Source organism: Scyliorhinus torazame, chromosome 7 (assembly GCF_047496885.1).
Source record: "Scyliorhinus torazame isolate Kashiwa2021f chromosome 7, sScyTor2.1, whole genome shotgun sequence".
Classification (NCBI taxonomy): Eukaryota; Metazoa; Chordata; class Chondrichthyes; order Carcharhiniformes; family Scyliorhinidae; genus Scyliorhinus; species Scyliorhinus torazame.
In genome coordinates this window covers 189,623,782-189,637,818 of record NC_092713.1, presented here as the reverse complement: position 1 = coordinate 189,637,818, position 14,037 = coordinate 189,623,782, and the positions used below count along the sequence as shown (strand labels likewise).

The window sequence follows — 14,037 nt, the reverse complement described above, 5'->3', positions numbered from 1 at the left end:
GATAAAAAAGAAAATTCCCTGGCCCCGGCCTGACAAACCTCCCTGGGTCCACTCCTCCCATCTGGTCCATAAACCCCCTCAGCACCTTGGCTGCCGCCGGCCTCTTACCCGTCCTGGACCTGGAGCCGTCCAATGCTGGATCCAGTACCGTGTTGAACACACGGGCCCTCTTGACCGGCCCGTTCAGGCCTCTCACATTCCAAGTTATCAGCCGGATCAGGGGGCTTCCTGCCCCCCCTGCCGATTAGCCATTCCCTTTTCTAGGCCAGCCACGTGCCCGCGCCTCCCGCACTTTCCATTCCCTCCAGCGGCAACCCCCGCCCCGACTCTCTCTCTGAGCTCCAGCTCAACTTTGGCCAATGCAGCAGCAACCGAGTCTCTTTCCCCCCCCCCCCCCCAAAGCTAGGTCGCCCACTCGCTGCGTTGCTCCCCCCCACAGCATTCCCCTAAGTCAGCTGACTCCCGCCACTCCGTCGACCCCCCCAGTGTGGTAGTCCGGCCCCCCGCCGTCATCTTCCCTCCCCGTCCATCAGCGGGCACTCCTCTCCAACACCACCCTTCTCCTCCTCCCCCCTCGCCCTGCCCTGCCCCCTTCCTTCCCTAGCGCGGGAAAAAGCCTGTGCTTTCCATCAGTACGGCCCCGCCCTCCCTGGCGCATCTCCCTTTTGCGGCCTAATCCCAGCTCCCCCACCTCTGGCCTCCCATCTCCCCTCCCCCCAACGGAGCCCCGTCCCTCCAACTATCGACGCCCACACTCTCCCAAAACCCCCACTTCGAACCATTTCACCCTACCCCACCCAGCACCCAAGGAAACAATACAGAACAGAATAGAACATCCCCCAAAGCCCAGTAACCACAGTAGCCCCTCGCGACCTCCCCTCACAACCGACCCTCAGTCCGTGTCCAACTTTTTGGCCTGAATAAAGGTCCACGCCTCCTCCGGCGTCTCAAAGTAATGGTGCCGGTCCTTAAACATGACCCACAGTCGCGCCGGCTGCAGCATCCCGAATTTCACCCCCTTCCGATGCAGAACCGCCTTAGCCCGATTGTACCCGGCCCTCTTCTTGGCCACCTCCACGCTCCAGTCCTGGTATATACGGACCTCTGCATTCTCCCACCTGCTGCTCCGCTCCCATTTTTGCCCTGTCCACAAAGCGGTGGAACCGCACCAATACCCCCCGCGGCGGCTCGTTAGACTGGGGCCACTTCGCCAGGACTCGGTGGGCCCCATCCAGCTCCAGGGGCCTTGGGAAGGCACGCGCGCCCATCAACATGTTCAGCATCGTGACCACATATGCTCCAGTATCTGACCCCTCCACTCCCTCCGGGAGACCCAGAATCCGCAGATTCTTCCTCCTCTACCGATTCTCCATGTCCTTGAACTTCTCCTGCTATTTCTTATTTAGCGCCTCCACCTTCACCGCCAGGATCAATATCTCGTCCTCATTCTCCGAGGCCTTCTGCCGCACCTCCCGGATCGCCGCCCCTTGGGCCTTCTGGGTCGCGACCAGCTTGTCGATTGAAGCCTTCATCGGCTCCAGCAGCTCTGCTTTCAATTCCGTGAAGCAGCGCTTGAGAAACCCCTGCTGCTCTTGCGCCCATGGTGCCTGGTCTCCACCCGCCGCCATCTTGGCTTTCCCCCCTCACACTTTTCGCTGCACCAGAATTACCTTTTTCACCGCTCCACTCCTGGTCCAATCCATACAGTGCCGGGGAAATCGTAGTGTCACCTTCCCACACTGGGAACCGTCGAACAAATGCCGCTGGGGCCCCTCAAAAGAGCCCAAAAGTCCGTTTCTGGCGGGAGCTGCCGAACATGCGACTTATCTCCGCATAGCCGCAACCGGAAGTCCCTGCTTCCCTTCTTAAACAAAGGAACAACATTGGCTGTTCTCCAGTCCTCTGAAACCTCGCCTGTGGTCAAAGATGATGCAAAGATATTTGTTAAGGTCCCAGCTATTTCCTATCTTGCCTCCCACAGTAACCTGGGATATATCCCATCTGGCCCAGGGAACTTGTCTCCCTTAATGCATTTTAAGATATCCAACACTTCCTCCTTCATTATGCTGAAATATCCTAGAATATTCACACACCTGTCCCTAACCTCAACATCCGCCGTGTCCTAGTTTCACAATTTCCCCTGTCAGCCATGGTCCCTAAACCTGTCCTCCATTTTCACAGGGACATGCCTGTTCTGCATTCTAATCAACTGGTCTTTAAAAGACTCCCACATACCAAATGTGGAATTACCCTCAAACAGCCGCTCCCAATCCGCATATTCCAGCTCTTACTGAATTCTGTTATAGCTAGCTTTCCCCCAATTTAGCACCCTCACTTAAGGACCACTCTTGTCCTTATCCATGAGTATTCAAAAACCTAGGGAATTATGATCAGTGAAAATACTTTTCACTGTACCTTGGTACACGTGACAATAAACAAATCCAATCCGATCACTATTCCCAAAATGTTACCCTACTGAAAGTTTAGTCATCTGGCTGGACTCATTCCCCAAAACCACGTCCATACCGTTTCAAAAAACCCTCTTGGTATCACCTAGCAAATTGCTCTCCATCCAAACCTCTGGCACTAAGGAAGTCCCAGTCAATATGGGGGAAATTAAAATCACCCACCACAACGACTGTTATTCTCTCATATTTCCAAAATCTGACGACATATCTGTTCCTTTGTATTCTGCTAGCTGTTGGGAGGCCTATAGTACAACCCCAACATCGTGATTGCATCCTTCCTATTCGCGGGCTCTACCCATAATGCCTCACCACAGGATCCCTCCATGATATCCTCCCTCATCACAGTTATATGTTCCCTAATCAGTAATGCAACTCCCCCATCCTTACTGCTACACCCTCCGCCTCCTCTAAAAGATTGATATCCTGAAACGTTAAGCTGCCAGTCCTGTCCCTCCTTTAACCATGTCTCCGTAATAGCAGCAATATCATAATTCCCCACAATAATGCAAGCTCTTAAGTTCATCCTTCTTACCTGTTATACTTGCAATGCAGCAAAAGCACTCCAGACCCACTGAGATCAGTGACTTCCCTCCACCTACTCTCCCTCTTTGCTATATTTGTCTTCGTCTTAAGCTCTTTCCCAATCTCTACACTTGCTGGGCTACTGCTCCGGTTCCCACTCCCCTGTCATACTAGTTTAAACCCTCCTGAAACGCATGAGCCAGGATATTGGTGCACTTCAGTTTAGGTGCAACTCGTCCCGTTGTATAGATCCCACCTTTCCTGGAAGACATTCCAATGATCCACATATCTGAAACCCTCTCCACTGCACCAGCTCTTTAGCTACGTGTCCAAATGTAGTATCTCTCTGTTACTAGCCTCACTAGCATGTGGCATGGGGAATAATCGTGAAATGACTGCCCAAGAGGTCTTGTTTTTCAGCTTACTACCTAACTCTCTAATGTTTTTGCAGGACCTTTCTGCACTACCTGCCTATGTCATTTGTATCAATGTGGACAATGGCATCTACCTGTTTGCCCTCCTGTTTCAGTATGTCCTGTACCTGCTCAGAGACACCCATGACTCTTGCACCAGGGAGGCAGCACACCATCCTGCAGTCTCCTTTTTGACCACAGAAGCGCCTATCTGTGCCCCTGACTATTGAATCCCCAATTAGTATTGCTCTATTATGCTTTGCCCCCCCCCTTCTCTGTAGAGTAGGGCCAGCCATGATGCCACCACTCTGGCTACTGCTGCTGCTGTCATCTGATGGGCCATCCTCCTCATCAGTATCCAAAAGGGCATACTTGTTAGAGAGGGGCACAGCCACAGGAGACTCCTGCACTGACTGCCTGCCCCGTCCAGCGGTCACACATCTTTCTTCCTGTACCTTGGGTGTGACCACATTTCTATAACTTCTATCTATGACACTTTCCGCCAATTGATTGCTTCTGAGAGCCTCCAGCTGCTGTTCAAACTGATCCATTTATTCAGTCAGCAAGTGCAGTTGGATACGCTTCCCGCAGATGTAATTGTCAGGGATGGTGTCAGCATTCATAATTGACCACATGTTGCAGGCGGCACACCAAGCCCCACCAATAGTCATGACTAACCCTCTGTTAAAAATTAAATTACTTTAATAAACTAAAAACACTCTCAAGGACGTACTCACCAATCAGCTGTCTTCTTAAATCCACACTCAGAAGGGTGTCCCTCGCAGGTCTGGTGCTCTCCTAAAGTACTGTCTCACCTGCTTTTTTTGGTTTGAAGAGGAAGGTGGGATGGAAACGCTACAGCAATGTTATGTTTGGGGCTATTCCATTCTTTGGCAGTGGGTCCTACTCAATCCCCTTCCAAGTTATGGTGAGCGCACTGATTTCTCCCAGAATGCTTTTCAGTTCCACCCTCTGGTGAATGTTGTTCCTCCTGTTGAGTGCAAGTGTCGTCTCCTCAATTCCCCATAACTTGGATAGAAGACTGGCTGACAGACAGAAGGCAGTCAGAATAAATGGGTCTTTCTCTGGATGGCAAGATGTAACTAATGGGGTGCCACGGAGTTCGGTCCTTAAGCCCCAGCTATTTACAACCTATATAAACGACTTGGTACAGCCAAATTTGCAGACGTCACAAAAATAGGTGGGACAGCAAGTTGCAATGAGGAAATAAGAACCGTACAAATGGATATAAATAGGTTCGGAGGGCCAAAATGTGGCAGATGGAGTTTAACATGGATAAATGTGATGTTGTGCATTTTGGTCGGAAAAATGGGAAGGCAACTTATTATTTAAATGGATAGAGACTTGGGGTGCTCCGTTGCAGAGGGATCTGGGGGTCCTCGTTCATGAGTCACAGAAAACTAGCATGCATGAACAGCAGATAGTAAAGAAAGTGAATGGAATGTTGGCATTTATAGCTAAAGGAATCGAGTATGAAGGTAAGGAAATGTTGTTGCAACTGTGCACTGCATTGGTGAGACCACACTGGAAGTATTGTGCACAGTTTTAATCCACTTATTTGAGGAAAGATGTAGTGGCATTGGCGGCAGTTCCGAGGAGGTTCACTAGATTGATTCCAGAGATGAGGGGTTTGTCGTATGAAGAGAGATTGAACAGATTAGACCTCTACTCTCTATAGAGTTTAGAAGAATGAGGGGAAATCAGTGTTAATGTAAGTCTACTTGTGACAATAATAAAGATTATTATTATCAAATTGAGGTATACAAGATGATTAAAGGTATGGATAAAGTAGACGTGGAGCGGATGCTTCCTCTTGATGGCATTCTAGAACAAGAGGTCATAGTTGTCTCCCAAAGGGTTGTGAATCTGTGGAATTCGCTACCCTAGAGTGCGGTGAATGCTGGTACAGTGAGTAAATTTAAGGAGTAGTTGGACAGATTTTTAATTGGCAGTGGGTTGAAGGGCTATGGAGAACGGCCAGGACGGTGAAGTTAAGGCCAGGATGAGATCAGCCATGATTGAATAGCGGAGCAGACTCGATGGGTCAAATGGCCTAATTCTGCTCCTATATCTCATGAACTTGTGTTGATAAGGGTGCGAGTTGCATGTTAGCAATTTGAATAGAATGTTTGATCATCCTAGGGGTAGGCTGTATTTTAACAAGATGTGCATTTTATAAGAAAATGTTTTACAAGGAATAAACAAAATTTCTACACCATTGTGGAGCTTGGGTTATTTCAAAATTGAGTTAATCTGTTTTTATTTTGGTTGACATGTAGTAATGTGGAAGCCTTGAAAGTGATGGAGCCAGATTATTTACTTTTGGTCTTCCTTTAATTCCTTTTTCTGATTTGCAGTATTCCTGCATGAAACTTCGAGACTTGGCTAGAAGTGAAGGAAGAATTGACAAAATTCCACTATTAAGCAAATGAAAATATTGTAATACAATTATAAAATGATTGGAATAGATTCAGCAGAGGAAAACTTGGGGAGCAAACTGTGAACTGATTCCAATATATAAATAATACGACTAAAAAAATCAAACACCTTTATGGAATGAGTCTGGAAAAGGTTATTCCAGTTTGCTCAGTTCTAAGTCTGGCTGTTCTCCCTCTTGCAACTTTTGCTACTAATTTTTCCTAACTGGTTATCATCTTTGTGTCTTTACCGCACCCCACCCGTTTCCATTGTCTTGGTATCTTTTCCATCCTAGATGATCCTCCGTCTTGTCCACCCGTGACTGCCCTGACCCCATTGTGCCCTTGTTATTTTTTTATCGCTCCCCGCAGTTTTTATATTCTTCCTGGCTATATTTCTCCCCCCCCCCCCCCTTATCTTTTGTAGCCAATTGTTATGCCCTGTCGCCACCCCAGATATCCAGCATATCCCTGGAATGTTTTGTGACTTTTGAGATACACCTGGGGAGTGTTGCAGCAGATAGACTCCTTATATTTCCAAAAAGGCTGACTGGCATATTTAAAAATCTCTACTGGGGAGCTGATAGTTCACTATGTATGCATCAGTATAAATTAGGAGATTTGTTCAATTCCGGGTCTTGTGCTCTTACTTTCTGTGGATACTTGGAAAGTAATTCAGAGGCACAGAAAATGAGTCCTTCTATTTATTGATCCTGCAATGCAGACCAGCGGCACACATGCAGTTTTTTTTTAAAGGGGTAGAGAAGCATATGAAAGTGCTGGACTGCATTGAGCATTGCACATAACTGAACTAGAACATCTCTGCAAAATAGCCATAAATGTGTCAATAGTATAGCAGATGTGGCTCATTCAGCAGTTCAAGGCACAACATTCCCATCCAGGCTAACACTAAAAACTGATCAACTGGGAATCTTGTTGCGAATGTATATTGCAATATACAAATGCCCCTATACCGCATGATTTAACAACTGCAATTTATATATGAAGACTTTTGGAATATTTGACAATTTAAAAAAATAATCTTTATTGTCACAAGTAGGCTTACATTAACACTGCAATTAAGTTACTGTGAAAATTGCTTAGCCGCCACGTTCCGGCGCCTGTTCGGGTACACTGAGAGAATTCCGAATGTCCAATTTACCTATCATCACGTCTTTGGGGACTTGAGAGGCACTGTGACGCAACTGTGCTAACCACTGCTACCATGCCCCCCCCCCCCCCCCTCACAAGGAAAGACTTGTTTTTTTCTTCTTTTGTTCTTCCCTCTGTGCGTGTATCTAATTTTGTTTATTGAAATGAGGAGCTGTTCATTGCAAGATGAATAGATGAGAGACCGGGTAGTGCAGAGTTGGACCTTTTGTGGGTTGATGCTGACCATGGAAATTGTTGAGATTAAAATAAATTTTTCCTGTCCACGATTTTGTCTTGTGGAATTTGTTGAATGACATTCATAATTTTGGATTCAAAATAAAAAGTCAAATCTCCTTTTTTTTCACCTTGCATCAGGCTGATAGATGTGAGAAATATTAAACTGAAACTTGAATGACAACTGAAACTTTATCCATATGATTAAACTCCGAGCATTCTAAAAGTGGGGGATACATGAGCAAGGTGGCTTGTCCAATAAGCCATTTATATTTTAGTATTATGTCTTTATTGCAAACTGTGTTCTGCTTTATAGTCTTCCTTAGAATCTTCTAATCTTAATTCTGTGACTAAATATTCAACACTTTTAGTTGACTTACCTCCCTTTCATAGTTAATCAGCTGTAGTTAATCGGGCCCTCATGTTTGAATCAACAAAATGAGGGTTCAAGCACACTCCAGAGATGACTTATACATAACCTGGGCTGTTAGTTCAGTGCAGTACTGAGGGAGTGCCACACTGTCTTTGGATATGGCTTTAAACTGGAGGTCAAGTCTTCCCTCTTAGGTAGGCGTACGAGATCCCATGGCACTATTTTGAAGGAGAGCAGTGAATCTCTCCCTAGTGTGCTGGCCAATTTTCTAAATTATAAATGTGATTATACTTCAAGAGGACTTGATTACCTGTAAAATGTTTTGAGACTGTGAATGCAAGTCTTTCTACCTTCCAATACCCGGTACTGTAGTGGTGCAGTACTTGATTTCTCTCCACCTGACTTGTGTTTAAGAACTATTTGTAACAGTGATTTAAAAAATATATATAAACTGTTATGATCTGAACATTTTAAAACTAAGTACAGTGTTGGCATTACCTGGACAAGTTATAATATTACTTAATTTGAATATTTTAGGCTTTGGCCACTTTGCAAGTTCTTTTGTACCAGTTTGTGACTGGCACTTTTAGCCATGCTAAAACGTTCATTCCACAGGGATATTCTACAGACCTCCGAAGAAGTTGAACATTTAGAAATCTTTGTATTCTGGTTAACTACAATGTCATCCCTTCTCTACTTTCCTATACCTAACATTTAACTAGACTTTTAAGTGCAGGCCTTTGGATTACAAGTCCAGTAACAGAGCAGTAGTTATCATAACATAAACCAGCAAGAGATTTTCCCAGTTGCTGCCGTCTCCCCAGCATGTTCGCTTGCCCCAGCATGTTCGCTTGCTGGCTGCTGTCACCTCAGGACACAGGCTTGCAGTGCCCACCTACCAAAATTCAGCATGTTGTGGAGATTGTTAGTGAGTCTCAAAAAAAGTTTAAATTGCAGCCAAACAATTGGTGAACCCTCGGCTTTCTGTCTATTAAGAGATTAACAGTCCTTTCCAATAGAATATCTAGCTTTAATATAACTTTGCTATTGGGCGGCACGTGGCACAGTAGTTAGCACTGCTGCCTACGGCGCTGAGGACCCGGGTTCGAATCACGGCCCTGGATCACTGTCCGTGTGGAGTTTGCACATTCTCCTCGTGTCTGCATGAGTTTCACCCCACAGCCCAAAGATGCGCAGGTTAGGTGGATTGGCCATATCTTTTTATTGAAACAGTAAAAAATAAACACAAGGCCAAACGGTACAAACACTCATTTTGTGTTGGAGAAACAGGATATCCTCCCCTAAGTACCAATGTACAGGGAGGGGGGGCTGGATACTCTGATTATTAAACAGTTCACAACACGTTTGCTAAATTGCCTCTTAATTGGGTACTCTAAATTTATTTTTTTAAACTTGGTAAAAAATCTGCAATATTATAAACCCTCAGAATAGAACAGTTCACGCAACCTAAAGTAATAGTGCTCCTGAGCAGCCTTTGATATCATTCAAAGTTTGATTTTAATGCTCCATGCAAGTCCCACTTGTTCTGCTCTTTTCCCATAACCATGAATTGTTTTGCGTTTCAAGTATGAATTCATTTTTCTTTTGAAAGTTTGAATCTGCTTCCGCCACCATTTCAGGCAGTGTTCCAGACCACTGTGACTTGTTGCTTAAAAAAAAATCTGCTCATCTCTTCTGCTCCCTGTACTTTTAAAACAGTCGCGATGCTTTTTTTTTATCTCAAAAACTTTTATTTGATTTTTAAAAAAAAGATCTAATCTTAAATGTAAAGGTTTACAGGAAGACAGCTGATGAGCAATGCAGTTCAGCAAAGATAGTATACAATTTATATCATTGGTGATGGAATTCCTCAAGAAGGATCTGTTGCCATGGTGATACATTGGCTTGGTTAGGCACATATAGATGTGTCTCACCTGTCAACGGTCACAGCTGCTGCCGATCACAAGGGTTTTCATTCGCTCAAGATAATTCACCCTACAATCATCTATGTTAAGAGATGATTTCTGAAGTATGAGCACATTAATGGATTAAAGATAAGGGGCAGTCTCACTTGAGCAACAAAAATTTAGAGGGAATAATAGAGGTGTAGCCACAAAATAATATGGGCTTCAATCAGGATGAATTTATGGCCTTTTCTTTAGAAACTACATTCAGTCCTGCCACTCTCTTGCTCTGCTCTGCTTGTCCTGTGCCATCACATTTTTCAATACCTCAATGCTCGCAAGACAGTTTTCAGACACATCATCTTACAAACAATAAGTGAGATGGAACATCATTTTTGCAACATTCCCTCATAGCAGCACTTAGAAGTGCGATACTGAATTGATTTAAATTTAAATGTCTTTGCACATTTAGTCAATGCTGAGAAGTCTTTACATTAAATACAAAATATTTCTTCTTCCGGCCTTCATTTATATCAAAAATTATTACCCACAGTACCTGGCATTTCCTGAGAGAGTAAAACAAAGTTTACTGTGCTTGGGCTGAGTATTTCCAGCATTTTCCGATTTTATTTCGCATTTCCAGCATCTGCAATATTCTTTAATTTTTCTGCAGAGTGGTTTCCCCTAGCAGTCATCTCTGCCGACCAGTCCACATGATGCTGGTTCTTGCACTTATGTTTGTGCATAATCACCATCACATGCTTGCATATGCAAGTTACTCTGCTACCACGTCATCTGCACCATTATTAAGTCTTAAGTGACTCTGTGGAACAGCTGAATGCAGACAAAACTGGAATAAACATTTATTTTAACCAGAAAACAGAGCTATGAAAATGACTTAATTGCCTGGATTTTGTGATTGGTAAATGAACAAGACTATATTCATTACACTTCTACTCACCCAGAGAATTTTAGTGGGCCTTCTTTTCACTGCAGTTAATTAATTGTGGTTTAATAATTGTGGTTGTTAGAGAGCCAAAACTGTGCGGCGCCCTCTACTTAGAACTCTTATGGGGGAAATAATGGTCTGTCCAATCGAATTGAAGAATCCTTCATGCGAGTAAACCAGGAAGTCTAAATTGGAATATTCAATGGGAAATGATGTACAGAAAGTGAAATGAAGAGATAAAGATAGGATTCAGAGAGAAATAAAAGACAATTGTTTTAAAATCCCCCAATAATAATTAAATATGAAGGAATGAGAATGGTCCTAAGATGTGCAGGTTAGGTGGATTAGCCATAATCAATACCCGGGGTTACAGAAATAGGGCAAGGGAGTGCGGCTAGATAGTGCTCTTTCGAAAGGTCACTTCAGACTCGATCGGCCGAATGGTGGCTTCCTGCACTGGTTCTATGAATCCACATGCTTTTAAAAACAAATTTTCAGTGTCACGGAGCTCACTTGGCAGGAACTAAATTTAAACTTAACACGCTGTTGAAAATCCACTTGCACTTGAAGGGGATAGCCATGACCCTTTTCTGGTGTATCTTGTGGATAATTACCACCGCTTCACACCTTTCCATGCTTTTAATATTGAGTCTTTTGTATCATAAAGCTTCTGGAGGAATAGAGCAACTCGGACAGCCATTTCCTTATTTCTACATTTAAGCGAAATGTACATCGGGTCAGTTAAACGAAGGACAAAATAATCCTCTCTGTATAATAAAGGAAATTGGCGCGGGCAAAAAGAATGTGATGTGTATATATACAACTGTTTATAAATATGAGAAATGCCAATAAAAAGATTTTTTTTTTTTAATTAAAAAATTCTACATTTAAGGGGTGCAGATGCCAGAAATTGGTATCCATTTTATTCCCGAACAATGGTGAACGCTGATGGCCTAACTACTGTTGCAGAAAAATCCTGACCATCCGTGTTCTCATTGGAGCTAATAATGTGAATTTTCTGGTATAATGTAAAGGAGCATAACAAATGCTGCAAGTCAAAAGCTCTTTAAAATTTACTCTGGCCACAAAGTTTGTTTTGAAATGTGACTCTGCAATAGTTTAATTTGTAAGAATTTAGAGTCCTTTTTAAAAAGAAAATGCCAGGCTAGGACAACAGTACTATTATGTTTGGCCTCTGAAGCCTGAGGGTAGGGAGAGTGGACATCAGTGGCAATTTGATCCTGATTAACATAGTGACTGAACCAGGAATGTGATGCCTTGTGACATCTGGTGAGGAGTCTGTAATGTCAGATAATTTTCCAGTGCTCCATGCCCAAAGTATGTATGCAGAACACTATTCGGTTTAGGTTACAAGAGGGCTGTGACACATAAGACTGTATGCCAGCAGGAGTTTATCTAACTTAGTAGAGTATTGGGAAAACTTGGTTGGTTAGCACTGCTGCCTCACCATGCGAGAGATCCGGGTTCAATTCCGGCCTTGGGTGACTGTCTGTGTGGAGTTTGTACATTCTCCCGTATCCTGTGTGGGTTTCCTCCCACAGTCCAAAGATATGCAGGTTTGGTGGATTGGCCATGATAAATTGCCCCTTAAGTGTCCAGGGATGTGCAGGTTAGGTTACAGAATTAATGGTATAGGGCAGAGTGGATCGGTGCAGACCCAATGGGCCGAATGGCTGTCTGCACTGACAGGATTCTCTGATTCTGTGATAATTACACACAATTATTGGATCTTGGAGAAAATGCACTAACCAGAAGAGCTGACAACAAATACAAAGAACAAAGAAAAGTACAGCACAGGACCAGGCCCTCCAAGCCCGTGCCGACCATGCTGGCCGACTAAACTACAATCTTCTACACTTCCTCGGTCCGTATCCCTCGATTCCCATCCTATTCATGTATTTGTCAAGGTGCCCCTTAAATGTCACTATCGTCCCTGCTTCCACCACCTAGAACAAATCATTAAAAAGTGTTTTGCTTCAGTGAGGTATAAACATTTCTTAATAGTCTGATAAAGTGCTCACCTACTTCTGCTTTTTGGTAGCATGTAAATAATTACAACCTGAAACCTGGAGCAAAAAGCAAAACCTGTTTCAGCTGAGCTTTCTATCACTAACAAACCAGCAGATGGCAATGACTTGTAATATAACTGCTTGATGTCTGAGCCTTCCCTTTTCTGCTTCTGTGGAAGATTCCACTGCCTGCTTTCTCCTTCCGTCTTCTCAACAATACTCAACATTACTTTTAATTGGGGCAGGGCACATGGGCCAAACAGAATAATAATACGAGGGCCGGTTTAGCTCAGTTGGCTAAACAGCAGGTTTGTGATGCAGAGTGAGCACTGCTGTCTCAACCTCGCCCCTCATCTGAGGTCTGGTGATCCTCTGGTTAAATTGTCAGTCAGCTCCACCCCTCAAAGGGCAAAGCAGCCGATGGTCATCTCGGACTATGGCGATTTTACCTTACAGCTCGAGGAACCACTATCAATTCTTCCAGTGCAAGTTGATTTAATTTGCTAGATCACTTTTGACATCTTTGGTTTTTCTTTAATTTAGGTAATAAGGGGCAGCATGGTGGTTAGCACTGCTGCTTCACTGTGTCGCGGACCTGGGTTCGATCCCGGCTCTGGGTCACTCTGTGTGGAGTTTGCACATTCTCCCCATGTCTGCGTGGGTCTCACCCCCCACAACCCAAAGATGTGCAGGGTAGGTGGATTGGCCACGTTAAATTGTCCCTTAAATGGGGGGGTGGGGTGGGGGGGGAGGAATTGGATACTCTAAATTCATTTTTAAAAATATTGTATACAATAAAAGGTGAATTTTGAGTGCTGATGGTTTATTGGTGGGGGTGGGAGGGGGGGGGCGCTATTTAGAAGTAACATTCTATAATTTGAAGGAGCCAAGAGGGCTGGTGAAGAATCTCTGCAATCAGTTACCACGGCAGATGTATAGACTAGAGAGGGGAATTGATGGGAAAAGGACAATGAGGAGACCCACAAGTGATTTTTAAAAATGATTGTTAAATTGAATTTTAGGAATTAATATAGCTTTAATTATCGTTGCAAATGTTTTGGAGCTTTGTTGGTCTTTGTGTTATTTTCAGTGTATAATGCATGAGCTGAAAGCTGACCAACAGTGAAATGGTCATTCCAGGGAGATAGGAATTGCCCCATGACCGGATGTCAATTTGATGGTTTAGGATCTTTGTTGCATTGCATTCCCAGGGGCTTGTTCGAAGTTACATGGAGTATAAACAATTCAAAGTGCACAGAATTCAGATATGTGACTTCTGCAACAGCATTTCTCACCCTAACGAACAAACATTTAGTTCACCCAGTTATGGTTTGAAAAAAAATTTAAAGTGAACACATCTTTTCGGACATGGAGAATGTTGAGCATTTTTGAGGCTGTGCCACATACTTAGCAGCATTTTAAAAGTTTGTGGTAGGCTTCCAAATGACTTAGCTCAGTGCCATACACTCCAGTGCCATGTCCTCTCATGTGCAACTCATGCTGTGTTCACCGATGTTGTCAGGTATGCTCTTGAAGCTTAGGAAGGGGAAAATC

The 14,037-nt window shown here is 44.1% G+C and overlaps 1 protein-coding gene across 7 annotated transcripts in view; it reads left to right on the top strand.

The window, feature by feature from the left end:
- The window catches only part of tcerg1b (transcription elongation regulator 1b (CA150)), a 171,781-nt gene that overhangs the window by 91,856 nt on the left and 65,888 nt on the right, over nucleotides 1-14,037 (top strand). The window lies entirely within an intron of this gene.